General features: G+C 39.5%; 1 protein-coding gene across 18 annotated transcripts in view; it reads right to left on the reverse strand.

Annotated features, from left to right (window-relative positions):
• The window catches only part of MAGI2 (membrane associated guanylate kinase, WW and PDZ domain containing 2), a 722,252-nt gene that overhangs the window by 351,948 nt on the left and 349,126 nt on the right, over window positions 1-21,178 (reverse strand). The window lies entirely within an intron of this gene.

The following is a 21,178-nucleotide window of genomic DNA, read 5'->3' on the forward strand; positions in this document are numbered from 1 at the left end:
ATCCCACTCACCTCCACTCAGTTACTGACATGAAGTATCAGCAAGCTCAGGTCTCGCTGCATGAACAATGGCCAGCCTTAAAAGAATCCCATAAAGAAAAAGTATTTTTCAACAATTAGTTTAAGCCATCATTTTCAAAAATTGTTACTAATTCTCCATGACTGGCAAAACATGGGATTTGAAAACTTTATCAGCTAATAACAGATTTGGTCACATTTAAATATAAACATAGATTTTCAGACACCTGAACCTGTATGCAGGAATACTAGATTGAGCCCTGATTTTAGGTGTGTTTATCACAACTCAAATTCATTTTTTCCAATGTCTCAAAATTTTTCTATTAGTGATTTTAAAACAGTAAAATGAAGTTCATTAGAATAAAGAAGTCTTGGAGTTTCCATTTCCATTTCAAATTTTACTTATTTGGTACCAATTATTAAGGAGAATATTGCTGAAGATAAACATGCATAATTACATTCATTTTTAATTAATTAATACTTGGTTAAACAAGGATATCTGAAGGCACAAATATGGATCTGCATGTTTGCTGCTAATTATTGAAATCAGTCACTTAGTGAAAGCAGATGTGCAGAAACCTTTCCAGCATATTTTTCTAATGCAATTTTCCTATTTTTATTTGTAATTTTTTTTACATTCAGTATGAAGAATAGCAATTTGATACCAATGTCCAGCTCAAATAATAAGTTATTTCCTTCCTCACGTGTTTTTCGCATTCAGTGCTGATCTTCCAAGAACTTCTTTGGGCTACAGAAACTATCTGTTCATCTTTGGAAGTGGTCTAGCAGGGCTGACATATAGAACAGTGTTATAAAACCCAGAATTACCTAAAGCCGGGGTGTGTCTAAAGCCTGGATAAAGTATAATTCTTCTCAACTGTGCACATCAAATCAGATGCAGAAAGCTTTGGACAAATTTAGATGGCTGAAATCTGTGTAACACAAGCTCTTCAGCCACCAAGACACAACAGCCAGAGACACTCCGAATGTAAGGTCTTGATCTTGTGTCAACAACCCCTTGGTTGCTTCCTGATGAACAATGGATTTAGAGGCAGGGTGAGCTACCTTGGCTTCCTCAGTATACTGATACACTCTGTTCCAGCAGTATCAAGCACCTGCTCTTTTCATATCTGTCTTGGAGTACGCCTTGGGGTGAAGGAGGGTGGAAAATTGGTGTGCTCAATTCAAGGAGAAATGGAACGGGAGACACTCCTATGGGTCATGATTAGAGCTGCTGTGTTGGGTTTGAGTGGCAAGGTTTTGGTAGTGGGGGGCTTCTGTGAGAAGGAGAAAGAAATTGCTATACAGGAGCAACTGCAGCCAGAGAAGAGAGGAGTGAAAATATGAGAGAGAAAGAGCTTTGCAGACACCTAGTCAGTGAAGAGAGGGGGAGAAGGTGCTTCACACACTGGAACAGAAATTTCCTTGTAGCCTGTAATGAAGACTATGGTGAGCCAGCTGTGCCTCTGCAGCCCCAGCTCCATGGTGGAGCAGCCCCACACAGGAGCAGGTGGATGCCTGAAAGAGGTTGTGACCCCCTAGGAAGCCCATGCTGGAGCAGGATCCTGGCAGGACCTGTGGCCCCACAGAGAGAGGAGCCCACACTGGAGCAGGTTTGCTGACCGGACTTGTGACCCTTTTGGAGACCCACGCTGGAGCAGTTCATGTAGAACTCCGGTCTGTGGGAAGGACTCATGTTGGAGAAGTTCATGGAGGACTGTCTTCCATGGGAATGGCCTATACTGGAGCAGGGGAAGAGTATGAGCAGTCCTCCCACTGTGGAGGAAAAAGCAGCAGAAATGAGATGAACTGACCACAACCCCATTCCCCATCCTGCTGTGCTTGTCCAGGTAGAAAATTCAGCAATTAAGTTTAGCCTGGGGAGAAGGGAAGGGGGGGAAGGTGGGGAGGTGGTGGTTAAGGTGTTTTTAAGATTTGTGTTTATTTCTCACTCTCCTATTCTGGTTTGATTGCCGGTAAATTAATTTTTTTCCTCCAAGTTGAGTCTGTTTTGCCCATGATGGTAATTTGTGAGTGATCTCTCCCCATCCTGGTCTTGAATCACAAGCCTTTTGCTTTATTTTCCCTGCTGCTGCCCTGCTGAGGAGGGGAGTGATGGAGTGGCTTTGGTGGGCACCTGCCATCCAGGCAAGGTCAACCTACCACAGCAGCTGAAGAAAAGGAACTGTGGGCTCAAATGTAGCAAATGAGTTAAATTTCCTTTTCTGTCCAACACAGGCAGCTAACACAAGAAAGAAAACACCAAAGTCTTGTTTTATAGACACTTGAAGAAATGGACAGTCTGGAGCATACAGCAGGGATGGGGGAAAGTGTTTCTGCTGGAAAGCTGAAAGGTAACTGGTTAAAGGGCACAGAGAAACTTTATGTCACTGGTTGGTTTGAAGTGCTTTGTCTTCTGCACAAAGTTACATGAATCTTCCTTTAATTCTAACCCATGCACAAAAATTGACAGTGTCCTCCAGACCCTATCTGTCTATCATTTAATGAGGTATTTTTAGTTGGAAATAATATTGATGGTAAGAGGAACCTCTTTCATACTCTTTGCATGAGGCTTTTTGAAGTCAGTGTGTCAAAACATGCTGCTTCAACAGACGTAGAAAAAGGAAAAAGCTGGTTTGCTTTTTTATTTTTTATAGTTGAGACCATATTACTTTCTCTGATATACAAGTAATAACATCTCAAATATTAAGTTATGGTATAGGAGTTATGGAATTCTCTGTGTAGTCACAGGATTTGATTGCCTGCTCACATTTTAGTTGTTTCTATAATAAAAGCTGAAGTTCCCTAAATAACTCATGAGGAGCAATGAATGACTTCTCACATAGCAGTAATAAGGAGACATAAATGGTAGGTCTCCAAGTAGATCTTTAGAGTTTTTAATGGTGGCATTACTGAAGCGCTTATCTGCGTTGTTAGAATTTCCATATTTTACACGTTATGGAGGAAATGCTTCTAATGCCACAATAACTACTGCAGTATCATTTTCCACTTTACCATGAAGTTGTATTTTAACAGAACTATAAATACAACATGTAAATTAAAACCTATTGGAAAAATGAAAAGTAGATGGTCTTTTGAAGGTCAGGTCAGCAATAGTACTATTCTTGAAAAAACAGATTACTAAAAATAGAGACTGTAGGGCAGACAACATACCAAGACAATTAAAAATAATAATTGCAAGCAGCAAAATAAAGACAATCTCCTTCTAAGTGTCTTGAACTCAGAGTGCCACAAATGCATGCAGTTAGAAAATTCTCAAATTTTTAAAGTAAATATAATATTTTATAAAAGTTCTTGGGCTTAAGTCCTTGGTTTGTTCAAAAAGGTCCTGGTTCTGTATTTGCCCAAAATGAACAGGTTTCTTGACCTGTCAGGACTTCTCGAGTCTTCAAATAGGGATCTGATTAGGTGTAAGTGTCCTTCCAAATAACCATCACTTGGAAGACTGAAGCCCGAATGGGAACAAAACATGATTACTGAAAATAGTGTGAATGTTACAATGTTATAAGATTATTCCATCAGAATTTGCATTGGTGTTAAACAAAAACACTCTTCAAAAACCAAAGCACTATTTTATTACACAGCTTCTTCAATCACACGCTTATTGAGACTACTATAATTTTATGCTACATGCACCTGAGCATGATTAGACTGATAGAATACATCTAAAATAAGCAGTAGATACAGGGCATAGCAATAAACACCAAAGTCAGTTTGGATTGATTAGACCTTAAGTCAACACAGAGATGTTAACTTGCCTCACACAAGATACTAAACATCTGTATGGTAAAATTCCATGTGTGAGATTTCATATTGTAAATGTATAATCACTTTTCATCATTAGTTTCTGCTGGCCTACTTGTGAGTTGTTGACCTAAATGGCAAATTTATTTCTCAGTTTTTCTTAATAAAAATTATCAGATTCCTTCATTAATCAGCATTTTCATTTAAATAATGCTGTGATGTAATGAATAGATTTCCTAAATGAACCAAAAGGTATTGAAAAAGAAACTGGAAATTATGAGAATGGCCAATACATCTGTGGGAATGTTTGGTGCTTCATAATATATTTTATTAATTACACACTTTCTTCAAGGAAATTAATAATAATTATTCTAAATAAAACATAGGACATCATAGGAATATAATAAGCAATTAATTGCATAAAAGGGATGAAACAATCCAGACTTGCTAATGACAGCACTGTAGAAGACCCTAATGGGTCTCACTTAATTATGAATGAGTTCAATAATGAAAGCAGACAATTGAAATAATTACATAGAAAATGAATGAAAACCTGGTTTTAAAGCACACATGCACACTGGAGCAAAACAGAGCACCTCACTGAAGAAAAAGTTGAATGAAGTCAAAGAATTTTTAATACAGCTTTTTCTTTTGCAGCTGAATTGAATGTCTTAACAAATCTTTCAAAAAATTCATTCAAATGTTTTTGTCAAAAATAGGAATGATAAATCATAATTCTGCTAAACATATTCTTCAGAAAGAGAAAGAAAAATGTTTCATTTATGATGGCTATGGTGGATATCTTTCTTACCATTAGAAAGCTGTTAGTATTTCTGTGCTTTCAAAACCATTCTATTTAGAGAAAACAATATCTGAGTAATTTTCTGTATGTATCTATGCTTCTTGCCTCTTCCAGTACATTATTTGGGACATTTTTATGTCTAGGAATATTTAGTGAAAAAGGTTTAATTCCAGAGCAGTGTCCTTCCCTCCTGTAGAATGCCTGTAGTACATTTGGCATCTGATAATATTCTCTTCCTGAAGGTAATACTAAATCCTGTTTTATGTAATATGTTGGTCTAAATATTGCTATGAAATTTGGTTGAGGAGGAAGATTTATTCTCAGGAACATTATCAACAGATAGGAAAAGAGATATTGAGAAAGGAAGATACCCACATCCCAAAAGATAAGGAACATTTTTGTCTGTACTTAGAGAGTTTTGGCCCTACAGTGTGGGACCTGGTCCATAAAGAAACATGTAAGCTATTGCCATCAGACACATAATGCATGCAGACACTCTTTGCCCACTTTTATCTTCAAAGCACTATGTATTCTGCTGTTAACAGACTCCCATGATTCTCAGGTTTGTGGACCAGACAGTATGATTTTGTTGACATGAATTCTTTTAATCCAACTCAGTCATCCCTACTCCATGGTCTTTTGTGGTAGATGTGGCCTTAAGCACAAGGAACAACCTTTTCACCTTTAAAAGCCTGCAATCTCATGGACTACCATTCCCTCTTCACCCTGTCCTAACAACAGTGGATGAGTCAGAAAGAAAGATATAACAGGCTAGCAAGTTGGAAAATATTTTGTAAAAGGCACTTTCCAAGTTTTCCACATGGTGTCAGTGGCTCCTCTCACTTTTTTGAAAACAAGAAGTTAGATTAATGCATTTCCAAACTCATCTATGCTGTCACATTTCAATTGTACATTGATTGTGTGACTACTCAGATAATATTTTTATCACTGATGCCATACACCTGAAAAAACTGGTATGTTTGCACTCTAAATGAAGAATTTACATATTTGAGTAAATGCTTCTCTTTAGTTCCTCCCTCTTTACCAGGTCTCCTTATCTCCTAAGATTGGCAAACATACAAAATAACAAATATACTTTAATAATACTGGACTACAACTGAACAAACCCTACATCCAACAGACAATCTATTGACAAAAGTGCTACCCTTTTCACACAGTCAAGAAGTCCAAAATAGATGTTTTACTTTAATTGCACTAAATCAATAGACTGTCTTGCAGAACATTCTTATTGATTTATGACTCATGACATATATCACAGCCACAGCTATTTTTAGCATCTCAGTAAAAAGGAATTATGACTTTGTTCAGAAAACAGGTAGTACAATAATATGTGCACATTATGTAATCATGTAATATGTCTGTTATCATGACATCTCTCTTGAATTTTAGATTTATTTCTTAATGAAAATAAATTGGTTTCTTTATATTAAAAAATGAAAGTTGCCTATTAAAAATAGCATTTTAAGGGTCATCCAGTGAATATGTTGTGACTTTAATACTTGGACTTTCAAGAACTTGCATAAAGAGAAGGTCAGGAGGATTGCAAAGCCATTTACTGCTCCACCTGCTTATGGCACTGTGCTCTGACAACACACTAAGCCACCTAAACAGTGTCCTGCCGCTACATTTTTCTCCTGGTGATTCCCAAGCACATTTTCTTTTGAGTATAATCTGTAACTCAAGGATCTACCTGGCTATCTGGATAGACAGCAAAACCAGTCTTAACCACAGTCTTAAGATGCCCTTCGAAACGTAGTTCAGGAACATGCTAATAGTCCATATCCCTCCATAATGTTTATATAGTCCTTAATACTATAAAAAGTAGTAATATTGTTATAATGCTCTTTATTCCTGCCTTTAGCCATAGACAGTAGCGACTTAAGAACAATGGTTACCCGGCAGAAAAGGGAGGAGGGAGAATGCTCTTTTCCATATATAAAATCTTACCTTTAACAGACTCTAGAGAATCATGTAAAGAAAGACTACAGATATGCTTCTTAATGCTTTTATTTATCTCATTTTCCTCTCTTCTGTCTAAACTAGCTTCCAGCGAAATCTCTGAAATGAAATATGTATGGTGACACTTACCTAGAGTTACAAGGAAGACCATTTTCTTAGCCATAAAACTCTTTGGTTTGGAATGCTCTGCCCAGTCATTCATCACTACCACAGCACATTAAATACTTCTCCTCCCAGGTATCTTAAGATTTCTCATTGAAAACTGCAGAGCACAGAAAATGTAGCCAATGTATGGCAAGGTGCAGGTGTCAAACTGGCACCCCCCCAGTTGCTTCTCCTAAATCTTCAGGTTGTGCTTCCAGGAATAGTCCCACTGGCCATAAGGGATAGGCATTTGTTCTTATGTGAAACCCTCATGTCATACTGCTTCAGGTCCCTTAAGGCAACCAAACACTTCCGAAACTGACTGTCCCACACATACCAAAATCGTGCATTGGCACTCCTGTCCTCTAGCACACCCCACAGTAGCACCCAGCTCAAACAACATGGCCAGCACCTGCAGCTACAAAATACTAACAAACTACAGGCTGACACTGAACCGCTGGAGAAACTTTCAGGAGATATCCAGAAATCTGTACTACCACTAGTTTTGACTTTTAAAAGGCGAATACACTTTGGCTGGTGTATTATGTGCATAATATGTTTAAATAATATATATACTTTTGCAGTTTCTGCAGCTGGAAATTTTAACAGGGGAATCATTAGTACTACTTTTAGTGTACAGAATGCACTATTATGAAGTATAAATATAATCTACACCTTTATTCTGTATGCAGTACATCACTTTTTAAAGTTATTTATTTTTAATAGACTATCAGTCACTTTGCAAGTACTGGGAGACATAGATTTATGAACTGATAACAGATAGACTATTTTTCTTCTAGGTTAGTGCTGGAAAATCACTTCTATTCATAGCCTGCATGAAAGGAATTAGTGACTCAATAAGTTACTGAAAAATCCATTCAGTGCTGAAAAGTGACTACTGACTACTGCATCTATTATTATAATTAGGCTTACCATTACAACACACCAACGCTGGCCCATGAAGAGATATGAAGAGCTTGATCTAAAGTCAGTAAAGAAAACAGCATTTTCAGCACCATATCTGTGACCAAATATTTATCATAGAATCATAGAATCAGCTGGGTTGGAAGGGATCTCCGAGATCAAGTCCAACCCTTGATCCAACACTGCTGTGGTTACTAGACCATGGCATTAAGTGCCACATCCGGTCTCATCTTAAAAACCTCCAAAGACGGAGAATCCACCACTTCCCTTGGCAGCCCATTCCAGTGCCTGATTACGCTTTCTGTAAAGAATTTCTTCCTAATATCTAACCTAAACCTCCCCTGGCACAGCTTAAGATCGTGCGCTCTCTTGTCTTGCTGATATATATATATATATATACTTGGTGGCCTCATTTTTCAAAAGTAAGCACTTAAAGAAAGACACCTTAGCCTGTGTTCACATTTTTCTAGAATTCTGAGCATTTTGAAACTGCAGAATCTGAAGAAATTTAGTACATGTAAAAATCAGGGGTTCATTAAGGAAGGACTACTGATATTTAACTTGAAATATCTAATACTGAGTAGTCAGAATGTTTCACTATGTGTTAGTTCAGGTTTTTTTTTTAAGAAAGGAAATGTCTGAAAATAAAAATGTGATACAGAATAAATTAACATCTCCAATAATGCCATGGAAAGTGTGCTGTACCCCACTGCTGTATTTCATTGCGGTGTCAATTATTTCGAGTCTTCAATTTGCTCAGTTTCTTGGGCCTATAGCTTGATTTACATATTCTAACAGAAAATAATTACAAAGCAAAATACAAAAGTTATAGATCTTTCCAAAGATTCTTTATGAAAGGAATAACTTTGTGAAAACTGAGTTGACATTGTAGTGCTGCAATCTTTAAATCTGTAACACAGATCAATTGGTCAGAAGGTGGATACCACTACTATTAGTACTGCTTTCCAACAAAACTGCTTCATGCAGTGGCATGAAATTTCCTTCAGAGAGAAAAATGCAAAATAAGTCTATAAGGATAAATTAACTGTCTAAACTAAAGTTAGTCTGGCATTACCTTTCTATACAGCTATATATATTTCACTATGCATATGATGATGATAACGTTGAAGAACTGTATCAAAGCATGATGAGACAAGAAAAGAAGTCACTGCCTTGGACTACTATCAGTTATGAATTCTGCATGAGTACAGAGTGAGGAAAAGGTCAACTTGTAGAGAAAGACAGTGGGAGGATACTACTGCTCAGAGGAAACCACAGGCATTAAACGTGCAAGGTGAAAACTCCTGGGCGCTCGTGTAGGGCCATGTCAGTGGCAGGGGGTAAAAGTTGGAGGGGATACATCACACAGAACACAGTTACAGGAGAAACAAAGCAAAAATGTGTGGTCAACACTGTTTCCAGTTTGCTCTGTGCAGCAAGAATTGAGTAATCTGAGGAATTCCTGATTTCAGGCCACGCAATTACAGTGTACAATATGCAGATCATCCCCTTTAACCTGAAATTTCAGTGTAAAGAAAAAAGAAAATACGAAGGTTTTTATAGGCAACTGGACTATTTCTATATTTTTCTACCTTTTCTGGGGGTGAATGTATGAAAATTCATTTAAATTAAAATAATATGTAATATCTTTTTCAGCTTATTACACGATCACTACCTAAAGTGCACTAACATAATATAGAAGAAAGTTAAGTGATTGTAATCTCTTTTGTGTGTGTGTGTGTGTGCAGCTTTGTACACTCACTGTATACATCAGGAAAAAACATTATTCTTGAGTGTACTCTAAACCAGCAACAATTTAGAACAGCACACACAAAGAATGGATCATTTGACATTCTTCCCATGTTTGCAAATGGAAGCAAAAGAAACACACCAAAGTAGAAAATACGATTCCCTGAAACCAGATGCCGTCTTAAAGAGCTCACAATTCACACCGTAGATCTTGCAGGCAGTGAAGGCTATAACTACCTCAGGACCTTGAGAAAGGAAAAAAATCAAGGTCTCTGGAAAGAGAGTTTCACATCTTTGGAGTGTATTTTCCACTTTTAATAAGCATAGCTCAAATTCACTGCAGAAAATATACCAGGACAGCATAAAATGTGAAAATATGAACAAAATAGAAAAACTAGTATCCTAGAGTATTGTCATAGTTTGATCTGCAAGAAAAAATAGTTTCTCTGAAGCTGGGGAAAAAGAAAAAAAGGTGTGTTTCAGTCCATTTGTGCTATAAAACAAGTACTCAGGAGCTAATAATACAATGTGCCACTGCAGATCGTGCAGTCAGATTATGACTTCCCCTTACGCATGGCTGAGCTGTTTCTCTCACACGTAGCTCTCCACAAACAAAGATGGATGACTTGTAAAGACACTGGGTTTTGTGTTTATCTCAGATGAGTGTAAATCATGAAACACTACAACAAAGTCAATGGGATTACTGTACAATGAAATGGATGGGAGAGCAGGACACAGCTTCCTACCTCCAGCATACAAAGTGGCATTTTAAAGCCACACTTTTAGTTCAACAATTTCTTTTGCTAATCTGGGAACATTTAATGATTTTTTTTTTCTCCCCTCCTCCAAGTATGACTGTGTGTCCCCTTACTTCCTTACTTTAAATGCCCCAAAGTCTAATTTAGCATCACTGAAGCTTGGTTAGCTCATCATCTGCCACTGAGCAAACCTTTGCCTTCCCCCAGCCTGGCCCTGGGAGCCACATGCTCCCACTGGCACTCCAGATGTGACCTAACACAGCATCAGCAATGCACAAAAATGTTTCTGTGTCCTGCACAGCAGCAAGGCCAGAGAGTGGCAGAGGACCTGTCATTACTGAGATGTATTCCTGTGTTATGGTGGGCTTACAGGGGCTGTGGGAAGCTGTACAGGAGGAATGATAGGGGGATTTTAGTGAAGAGCATGGTGTGGCAAGAGGGCTATGACACAATTGGCATTTCAAGTGCAGTGAATAACGAAAAATTGCATTTTCATATTAATGACATTTTAGAGAAAGGAAACAGACAAGAGAGACAAAGAAAAGAGGGCATATTTCTGCTTGGTTTTGAGCTTCCAGAAGAGGCTCCTCCATTTAAAGATGTGGCACATAAGAGAAAGCACCATCTCATTTGCTGCTAATTATCCTATATGTGGACTGTTCTGCTGCCTGCAGCACTGGGGTGGACTGGCGCATCTTTAAATCACCTTTAAATTGAGATGCAAATTTTTCATAAAGATCTACTCAAATTCTATTGAGGTTCTCAGGCCTAATGATGTTTGCTAACATAGTAAGGAAAAATAATTCCCTCTGCTTTAGGTATTATCAGGTGAAATTCTGTGTTTAGAGATATGCATAAAGTTGGACCACTTGATCAGAATGGTTCTTCCTAGCTATAAATATCTATGCAGCTATCTATCATGATCTATTTAAATTAGATGGATCAAATAATGCATTTTCCCAATTTAAGATTAATTGATAAAACTTTTCAAACAGAAATTGTTCAGAGTCTTTGAAAAATAATATATATATTGGAAAGCATCTGTTTTTAAAATCAGTAGGACAATGGATATTGAAGATTGTTTGGTTCGACTTCTCAAAGTAGAGAAGAAAATAAAAAATACCCTGTAGCTGTATATAATACCTTTTAGAATAAATTATTTAGCTGGCATTATAAGTTATTTTCCTCTTAACATCCCATTTTAGCAGTCAAGGCACAGGCTTCTCAAGGGCCTTCCACCATAACTTTAAAGGAATTGTACCTTCCCCAGTGCTAAAGACCATGTAATGTTTATTGATAGCAAACTGTGCATTGGTGTATTCAGTCATCTGAAAAGGAAGACGGTGTTGCAAATAGCATAAGGTAGGACTGGATAGGATAGGATAGGAACGGAATTGGTATGAGATGTTCCCAATTTATGCCCATTACTGAAACGTGATTGCAGTGCACATGCAGGACATTCAGCAGGACATTCAATATCATCATCCCAATTTAAATGTAAAACCTTACAATTGGAACTTACTCCTAGTCAGACAGAAAATCTTGGCAATGATGAAGGCTGAGCCTAATCCTTCAAGTTCTGCACCTGGATCCCTATCATCAACAGGTTGATTTCTAGAAATACATTGTAGTGTAAATATTGTCTGCGCTAAACACAAGTTTGCATTTTGCATGAGACTTCAGAAAGCACAGTGTTTCTGTTGAGGTCTTGCAGTAGCATGGTAGTATTGGCTTTTTTATAAAATGTATTTATTAAGGGGCTTTGTAAACTCTTCGTAAACTCTCTTTCTTTCTTTCTTTCTTTTTTTCTTTCCTTTCTTTCTTTCTTTCTTTCTTTCCTTTCTTTCTTTCTTTCTTTCTTTCTTTCCTTCCTTCCTTCCTTCTTTCTTTCTTTCTTTCTTTTTCTTTCTTTCTTTTCTTTCTTTCTTTCTTTTTCTTTCTCTGTCTCTCCCCTCTTCCTTCCCTTCCTTCCTTTCCTTCCCTTTCTTTCCCTCTTTCTTTCCTCCCCTCTTTCTTTCCTTCTTTTCTTTCTTTCTTATTCTTTCTTCTTTCTCTAATTTCTACAGGTTAGTCCTATGAGTCTGTACTGCTGCCTTTCTCAGCTACTGTCTTACCAGTGAAGGAACCTGCGGAAGAAAGCATTAGCTGATTTGCAATGAATCCAAAAAAAATTACATATGCCACTGCTTTCAGCATGTTTTTCTTCTTTTTACACCAAGAAAACAGCACTTGTCAAAAGCACTTCTTAAATGTAATTTTCCATCTGAGATTTCTGGGTTACAGGTAGCTGGTCAAAATAGTTTCTGCTTAAAGACTATTTCTTTGCATGATACACACACTCCGTGCCTGGTTCCCAAGATTTGTCCACAGTTTACTGAACTCCCTGCACATAAAATATTAACAAAACTATCATGACATCTCTTTTATTAGCCATGTTAATAACATATGTTCCCTAACGCTCAGCACACAGCAGAAGCAAAGCCATGTTCATGTGTTGGGTTATTTTGGACTATAGGCCAGTTGGCATTTCCCCTTAACCATCATCATAACTTTATAATACTTCACATGTGACCTGCACCCTGGGGCCTCGGGATGTATGGGTGCAGGCAGTGGTCACTGACTTTAATAATCACACCTTCCTGCTTTTCCTTTCCTGTGCTATGGGCAACGGCTCATATGGCATCTCACCCAGGGAGCTGGATACTTGTGGAGGCTGCCAAGCCAAAACATGCTTGAAAGAAGGGCAGCAGAGCCAGCCAGCAGGCCGGGGTCTGCAGGCAGAGGTGGGCACAGCCAAAAGGGAAACAACCACTGGTGTGAGACTGGGCTGTGTTCTGTGAAGGAACACGTGATAGTGCAGGAGCTGTGTTATAAAAGAATGGGTTTTGTTTGTGTTAAGATAAGGACAACATATGGCTTGGTAATTGCCTTCAAATCAGCTCCTGACTTGGCAAGGTTTAGCTAAACCAAATGAGTCTTTTGGAGGTTAGGCCAAGAGCTGCTCCAATTTCACAGGCCATGTTGCATTTCATATGATATCTATTTATAAAATCCTAGCTACATTTGTAAAGTTAGTGTAGAAACAAAACTCAAGACTTTTGGAGAATAACCAACTTTACAGGAGACATCTGTGTTCCTCCCCCCCCTTTAAACTCAGATCACAATTTCAGCAAGTTTCTTAGTTCAGTATGAACCATAATAAAACTCCAAAGTTGAAGGCCTCCAAACTTTTGTTGACATTTTGTCTAATGAAAGAAGACAAATCCTGAAATTTTTACCAACAATATGTAGGCTTTCTGAAGTAATGCTATTTCATGCTATTCTACTGGTCCACAGACTTGGCTCTATAATTACTTAATTCAAACTTCTTCTAGTGTATCTGCTATAAAGGCAGGAAACATTCCTCCAAACCTATTCTCATCCATAGGCTAGAAGCTGTGTGCAGAGATGAATGCTGTTATCAGAGATACTGAGCTGAAGTCATTTCTCTCAAAAGACTCGACCAAGCAGTTATGTTTAAGACTGGGGTTTATGTATGTGCCATGCTTTTCCCAGCCATATTTGTCTGCTCCTTTCTTTTCATTATAGTGAGGAGGTGAAATGTTTAAGCATTCTGCTTTTGTGAGCACTTCACAGAACATGACTGTAGGATTTTTGCATATCCCATTTAGCTGTCTGCCTGAAGTAACAAAAGTACGGGGCAGTGAGGGAGGAAAACTGTTTATGTGCATTTACTTACTGTCATTCAAAAAGTTGAGCAATGGGTTTCCTGTAGTAACTAGAACTTGAAAAAACTCCCAAACCATAAATCTGCCTAAAATCAAGCTCAAGCAATTTCTGCAAACTGCTTGTTAGACCCCTGATGAACTCACTGAGCAGCTTTTGGATTTCATGTACTGTGGTCCCTCTTCTAGGAAAAGGCTATCAAGGCAACTGTTTAGAACTCATCCAATGGCTGGATGATGTTTCATTAAACAGACACAACGACCAACCCAGCTTCAGGATGTCATCTCTATGAAGCCATTGATATCTCCATCTGATCTTTTTGAAGCCTATATGAGTTCTATCACTCAAATTCTCTGCTGAAAGGGTGAGCTCTCTCAAGAACAAGAGGCTAAAAGGGGGAATAGATTGCCTTCCCCATTTGCCATCAAAAACGAACAGGAAATTCTTACCTTCTGACAGCTCTGAACAGTTCAATAACTAGGCTGATGTAGTGGGTTGACCCTGGCCAGATACCAAGTACCCACTAAAGCCACTCTCTCTCTCTCTCTCTCTGCAACTGGACAGAGGAGAGAGAAAAAAAAACAGCTAAGGATTTATGAGTTGAGATAACAGTTGGGAGAGGTCACTTACTGATTACTTTCACGGGCAAAACAGACTCAAAGTGGGGATAGTACTTAAATTTATTACTGACAGGATAAGAGACAAAGAGTGAGAAATAAAACAGTCTTAAAACACCTTCCCCTCACCCCTCCTTCCTTCCATCTTCTCCCTCCTCCCCCTCAGCACTGCAGGGAGACATGGAATGGGGGTTACAGTCAGTTGTTGTTTCTGCCACTGCTCAGGGAGAAGAGTCCTTCCTTTGCTCCCATGGGGTCCCTCCTACGGGAGACAGTCCTTGATGGACCTCTCCAGCCTGAGTCCATCCCTTGGGCAGCAGCTCTTTCCAAACTGCTGTCCCGTGGGTCACTCCTCCATGGGGTGCAGTCCTTCACGAGCGAGCTGTACCAACTTGGGTCCCCCACAGGGGCCACAAGTCCTACCCAGGAAAAACCTGCTCCAGCACAGGCTTCCCTCTCCATGGGCTGCAGGTCCCCAGCAGGACCCTGCTCCATCTTGGGCCTCCCACAGGGTCACAACCTCCTTCATGAATCCACCTGCTCCAGCATGGCCTCCTCCATGGGCTGCAGGTGGGTCTCTGTACCCCGATGGTCCTCCATGGGCTGCAGGGGCACAGCTGCTCCACCATGGTCTGCACCACGGGCTGCAGGAGCCACAGCTCCGGCGCCTGGAGCACCTCCTGCCCCTCCTTCTGCACTGACCTTGGTGTCTACCTTGTTGTTCCCATGTTCTCACTCTGCTCTTCCCTGGCTGGAATTTCTTCTGTGCAACAATCTTCTGTTCTTAAATATGTTATCACAGAGGCATTACTGTGACTCCTAATTGACTTGGCCTTGGCCAGTGGCAGGAAGTCCGTCCTGGAGCCGACTGGCATTGGCTCCACAGGACAAGGGAAGCTTCTAACAGAAGCTACCCCTGTAGCCCCCCCCCTACCAAAACCCAACCACAGAAACCCACTACAACTGATTTGTTATTACTGCTGCTATTCCTCCAAAAAAATACTCTGCCTCTTGCACCTTTTCCCTTTACTTTCTCTAGTTAAGTAAGTAACAAATGAGGAAAATAAGCCTTAAGTAGGAATGCCTGATCTTCAGTGTACTGGTAGCACATATTTATCTACTGCACTGTGCAGGCATTTATCCATTAGAGAACATTAAGGAAGAGATCTGTGCAAGCCTGGGGAATATTAAGTCCGCAGGCAGCCAGACCTGTTCATCCACAGACTGGCAGAGGCAAGTACAGAGCTGTCTCAGGTGAAAAGCGCTCATTTAACTGAGCTCCCTGCACCCTGTGTGCAGCTTCACACAGACCTCCAGACATTGAGCACTCTTCATCAGGCCCATGCAGCTGGCAGCTGTTAAAACAGGGATGTAATGGCCTTTCTCTCTGTGACCTTTTGTTGATCTTGTTCCATGGGTCCTCTTCCTCTTGATTATGTCTTATACCTAAAGCTAAGCTGTCCTTGGGATCTCCAAAGCACCTTAGGTTGGCAGCTGATGTTTAGTGCAAGGACTGCCTCTGTATCTCCAGCAGAGAGGGGACAGATGTGTGTGCAATGGAAAGAATAACAACCCGTTTCTGAGGTTTTGCAGCCTCAGGAATGTGTCCATTACTAAACAGAATCATATCCTCAGCCACAGAGCTTACATGAATCCTCAGCCACACTGGCCAAAGCAAATTTCCTCTAGCCCAGTGCCCTCCCTGCCCGACAGATGTCCATGCCTACAAATAGCTAATGAATTTAACAGCAGCAGCCACAGGAAGATAGATTATTTTAAACTCTAGCAAGGATTCTAAAGAAAGAAATACAGTAAACAAGACAGCAATTCACACCTCAATCTTCTATTCTCCAGCATTGCATGCTCACCCCTGAGTTCACCCCATCATCCCACAGGCTCCTTATAATGCCAGAAGGGATGAGATTTCTTTCTAACCTAGTATGAATTGTTATAACTAATTTTTTTTCCCCTTTCATTTTTTCACCCCATTGCTCTAGCATAATCCGTCATATACAAATCTATATCTTGTTATTTAAAGTTTTCATTTAGGGAAAAGCGTGCAAAAATATTCACTGTTTCTCAAAAATCACAATTTTTAAGTCAGTATTTCATTACAGGGTAAAAAACCAGGGTGCCTTTAAAAATCGTTTTGCATTTCCCAATCTTGCTGACTTGCTGAGTTTTCCAGCCTGAGATCTGATGAATCAATATTACATTATTATTACTAGAACCTACAAAAATATAATTAGAGTGCTAAATATTATTTCAATGCTTTGAAAATCTCATATCCGTTTCAATCAGCTGCCAGCTTATGAGAAGGAGGTGGTGACTTTTCGGGAGAGCAGAAAAAGCAGCAAATTTCTCAGAGTAGCTTGAAGTGATTCACAGGAGAGCAATAGAGGGAATTTCAGGGCTCACAAATGGTAATCAATAGACAATCTTGAGAGTGAAGTCCTTTGTGCAGCCATAAGATATCTATATCAGTTGTGGGAGTGCTCTGTGTTCAAGGCCATGAAGCAGAGTGTGAAGATTGGATCATGGGCTGAAAATTGTGTGAAGCCTAGTGGACGGTCTTGTGGACAGACTGTACCAGTAAGCAGCAAGGATGGACTGTGTAAAGCTTGCTGTGTTCATAAACTGGTTTGGAGTTGCTAGATAAGTAGGCTAGATTTGAGGCATACAAAGAAAGCCCGCTGATGGCCCAGTGTGCTTTTGCAGCCATATCTGGCCAGCCTGCAGAAACTGAACTCCCAAAGATATTAAAAAAAAAAATCACTGAAAGATTTTGCAAGGGCTGCAGACCCATTTCCTCAGCCATTTGTCCCTTCTGAATGCTTTAATGCCTGTAAAAATGCTGTCAGTTAGTGCTGATTTGAGCCTCACTGCAGTCTATCGGAGCCACTGCAGCCAAAGTGTTGGAGGCAGTGTTTGCTTTGGATATCACCATCTCCAACTTGCACACATGAAACAGTGTGAGCTGTTGTGAGTTTAATTTCCCCCACTGTTTCCACATGCCTGTAGATGAGTGGGATGGTGGCCTCCTTTCCACACTGCTGGAAAGGAGATGGTAATCCTTCCTCCTCTGGCCGAATGTAAACCGACACTGCATGAAAAGCTTCCCCTCCAGCATGAAGCGTCCCTGAGTGCACTAAATGAAGAGCCTGGCCCTAAACAGACAGGGTTGACCTTTCTATGCTCTCATACTCTCCTCCCTTTCTCTACTGGTAAATCTTTGTAGTTTCTCTCTAAGCAGCTTTTTACAGGTACATTGAGGTGGTGAGTGCTACTGTTTACTGCAGATGCAGCTTCTCTGAGTCAGGCACCAGAACTTCAGGCAAAAGTTCAGCCTCTTAATAGAGGAAGTATATCCTAGGATAAGCACTGAATTAGAAATTGTGGATTTTCTCTTTTCCAAAGTTGATGGTTAATACAGAAATTTTGTGGGATTTTTTTTCCAGTTAGCTTTTGAGAGAAAATGCTGGGGAAGTTTTAGGTTTGGCTCTGAAGCCTGAATTGTCCTAAGCCTACACCACAGGTCTTTGAATATGTTGTCAGGCTTAAATATTAATTTCAGATAGTAGCAAACTGTGGCAGGGCCTCATGTGGACCCCTGAGCGTGGGACTATCTGACTTAGCAGACTTTACAGGGAGGGAAGAAGTTCCCTAATCACCAAGACCAGACCAACGCAGTGGATACAGCTGCCTTGCAGACAGCTCGCTGAAGGATGGAAAGTGGTATATAAATGCTGCAAGAACAGAGTTGGGTCAAGAATTATTTACAATTTATGAAAGTTGAAGGAAATTTCTATACCAGAACATAGGAATAAGCAACTAGAGATGCCAAAGTCATCCTGGGAGGTTTGGGGAGAATCAAGGAGGGAACGCTGAACACCTGCTTGTCTCCACTGCAGCCCTGGGTAGTGCAGCAAGAGTTCATCTCACCCCAGCAGCAAGGAGCCAGCAAGGACAGGTTTCACGTGCCAGCACACTCAAAATAGGCATTTTTGTGCATGTTTTGTTAGTGGCAACACTGAAAGGATACGCTGATTTATCTTCTGCAGTACAGATATATTCTAAATTACTACCTAAAATGAAGCAGCATCCCGGGAAATGAAGGGACGTTCTGGCTCCTGAACAATGCTTCAAGTGATCCCCTGCTTGCTGCGATTTTAAAATGCCTGGTCTTTGAAATGTTTGCTATCACTGCAATATTTTTATATGGGCAAAAATGCAGGATCGGCTTGTGTCTTTTTAGGAAAGTTCAGATTTCTGGTCTGTCAGCCTTGAAAAAGCCTCTTTAATAAACTCAAGACATCATTATCTAAACAATCTTTTTGCACTGGATGAGTAGAAGACAAACAAAACATTTCCAGAGTTCCTCCAGAACTACCATTCTATAGGCTGTAATTGTTATTTTAATAGGCGACTACCAAGACATTCTCTTTTAAAACAAATGTTTCCCTTCTCTTAACAAACAGGCTCCTGTCAAACACCAATCCAGGCACTTTGAGATCTGACATGGTGACTGGTACTAGTGACTAGACACTTCTGACTGCATCTTAGTGCTTTACTTCTTGTAGGATCTGTTCCCAAGCTGTAAAATGTGATGCCAGATTTAGTTTCTAAAGCCGGAAGAATAACAGTAATAGACAGTAAATGGGTGTGAGTTGTCACATACACCAGCATCACAGAGTTAGTGCTATGTCTCAATTAGCAGCAGGTTTGAAAATCAGTGGGAACAGACAGTATATTTGCTGGCTTCTGTTGCAGTTCTTGAGCTGTAGAGAAATTGAAAAAAAGAGTTTGTTTACTGGTGAGAAGTCTGTGGCTGCAGTGCAGCAATGTCCCTGACCTGCCTGCTTTGTGTTTCTGGATACTTCTACATCTCAGTTTATCCCCATGCATGTAGCTGAACATTAACATATAGGTACCTCACAAAGGCTAAGCCATGCCTGTTTCCTGGTTGGGAAAAACCAATGTAATTCTCTGGACAACAGATGTTAGGTGTGGGCAAAGTATGACTGCTCCTGGATATCCACAAGATTAATATTTTGCAGCTGATGTTGCAGCTTCTCCCGGTCCTGTTCTGCATCTGTAGGAGTATGTAAGTCCCAACTCTACAGAAATCAGCTGAAGTTTTACTACAGATTTCCAGGGGCACAGAAATATATTGTTTCTGTTGAGAACTGTTTTCCAAAATAGACAACGATCTCATTTGTCTGCTGTCTAAGACAATGCAACAACTACCAAAGGTTATAGGGAAAGTGAAATTATGTCAACACTTTGCCAGTTCACCCTTGTACAGTGCATTGGCACAGACCTTCAGAAGGGGGGGATCCTCTAACTCATGGAGTGCTCTTCCTTTAATGTACCTGAAACACATTTTCATACAGCTTACACAGGCAGACTGCTACACATTAAGATGACAGAACCTGCTCTGTAACCAAACTATCTGATGTCATTTTAATAGTGGTATAAGACTTGAATCAGTAAAGTCATCAGGTACTCAGAAAATACATACCTCATCTAAGAACAATATTTAAATATCCTTCTATTGAATCAGGATTCATAGCTATTTTTTAAACATTTTAATATTTAATTACTTTTAATCACAGCCTTCATACTTCAAAAATTTCTATAAGCCACATTGCATTTCTGTTGACTAAATTCCAGTCATACCAGATAGGGAATTAACGATCATTCTGTATAATACATTTCACAATTTCTAAATCTCCCCTTTATTCTCTCAAGTGTTGGGTAAGGCATGGACAAAATTGCATTTCCTTTGAAATGTATGTCACAGCAAAGCTGATAAAAGGGCCTGAAAAGTTCACTTTCATCACTAAAGAACAAAAGATGAATGGTTGAAGTTAACAATGGTGCAACTGAAGCTAATCCCCAAAAATATATTTAATTACATCATATTTAGATCTGCTTATATTTGTTTATTTGACCTATATCTGAGACACTGAGGATGTATTCATCAGAATGTAAGGCAATGAGTTAAAGAGGGAGTTGCTATGTACTGTCTATACACATATATCCTCTCTTATGCACTTTTAAAAGCATTGATATATGTAAAGGTCAGCAGAGTAAGCACCAGTGTACTTCTTTCATATCAGACATCCTAGCAATATGACCCAAAAATCAAGAAAAGCAATTATATGACTAGAAAAAAGATTTGTGGACCAGCGGTCTGTGGTTAAGTGGAACAGTCACTCTAAAGTCTAATGGTCTGGGTTTGTCCTCACTTAACCCAATTCTAATTAACACACTAGAAATAACTGTTCAAATTATTCTTAAGCTTATTCACTTTACAGCTTTGTGTAAGAACTGATACCAACACCAAATCAAAAAATAGCATACTCGAGTGTTTTTGGTGCTAAACCGAGAGCCAAACAGATCTCACGTAAAAATAAATTCTTTTAGCAGAGCGGGCTTCATCCACAAATCAAAATGTCAAAGGAAAGATGCCCAGAGCCTTTTGCTATATCCTTCATACACTGCCTTTGAACTACCTATATTTACAAGACCATTGTAAATACATACTGCACTGGTAGCATTGGCTGAGGAATAACATGCCATTTTTGTCTGGTGGATATACGATATTTATGAAGCTTGGAGGGAGATGCAAAACCATCCACTGGTTTTCACAATTGCTTTAATTTACCAGCTCAGGCACATGAACTCATCAGC

This window comes from Pseudopipra pipra, chromosome 5, assembly GCF_036250125.1.
Source record: "Pseudopipra pipra isolate bDixPip1 chromosome 5, bDixPip1.hap1, whole genome shotgun sequence".
In the NCBI taxonomy this organism is placed as follows: domain Eukaryota; kingdom Metazoa; phylum Chordata; class Aves; order Passeriformes; family Pipridae; genus Pseudopipra; species Pseudopipra pipra.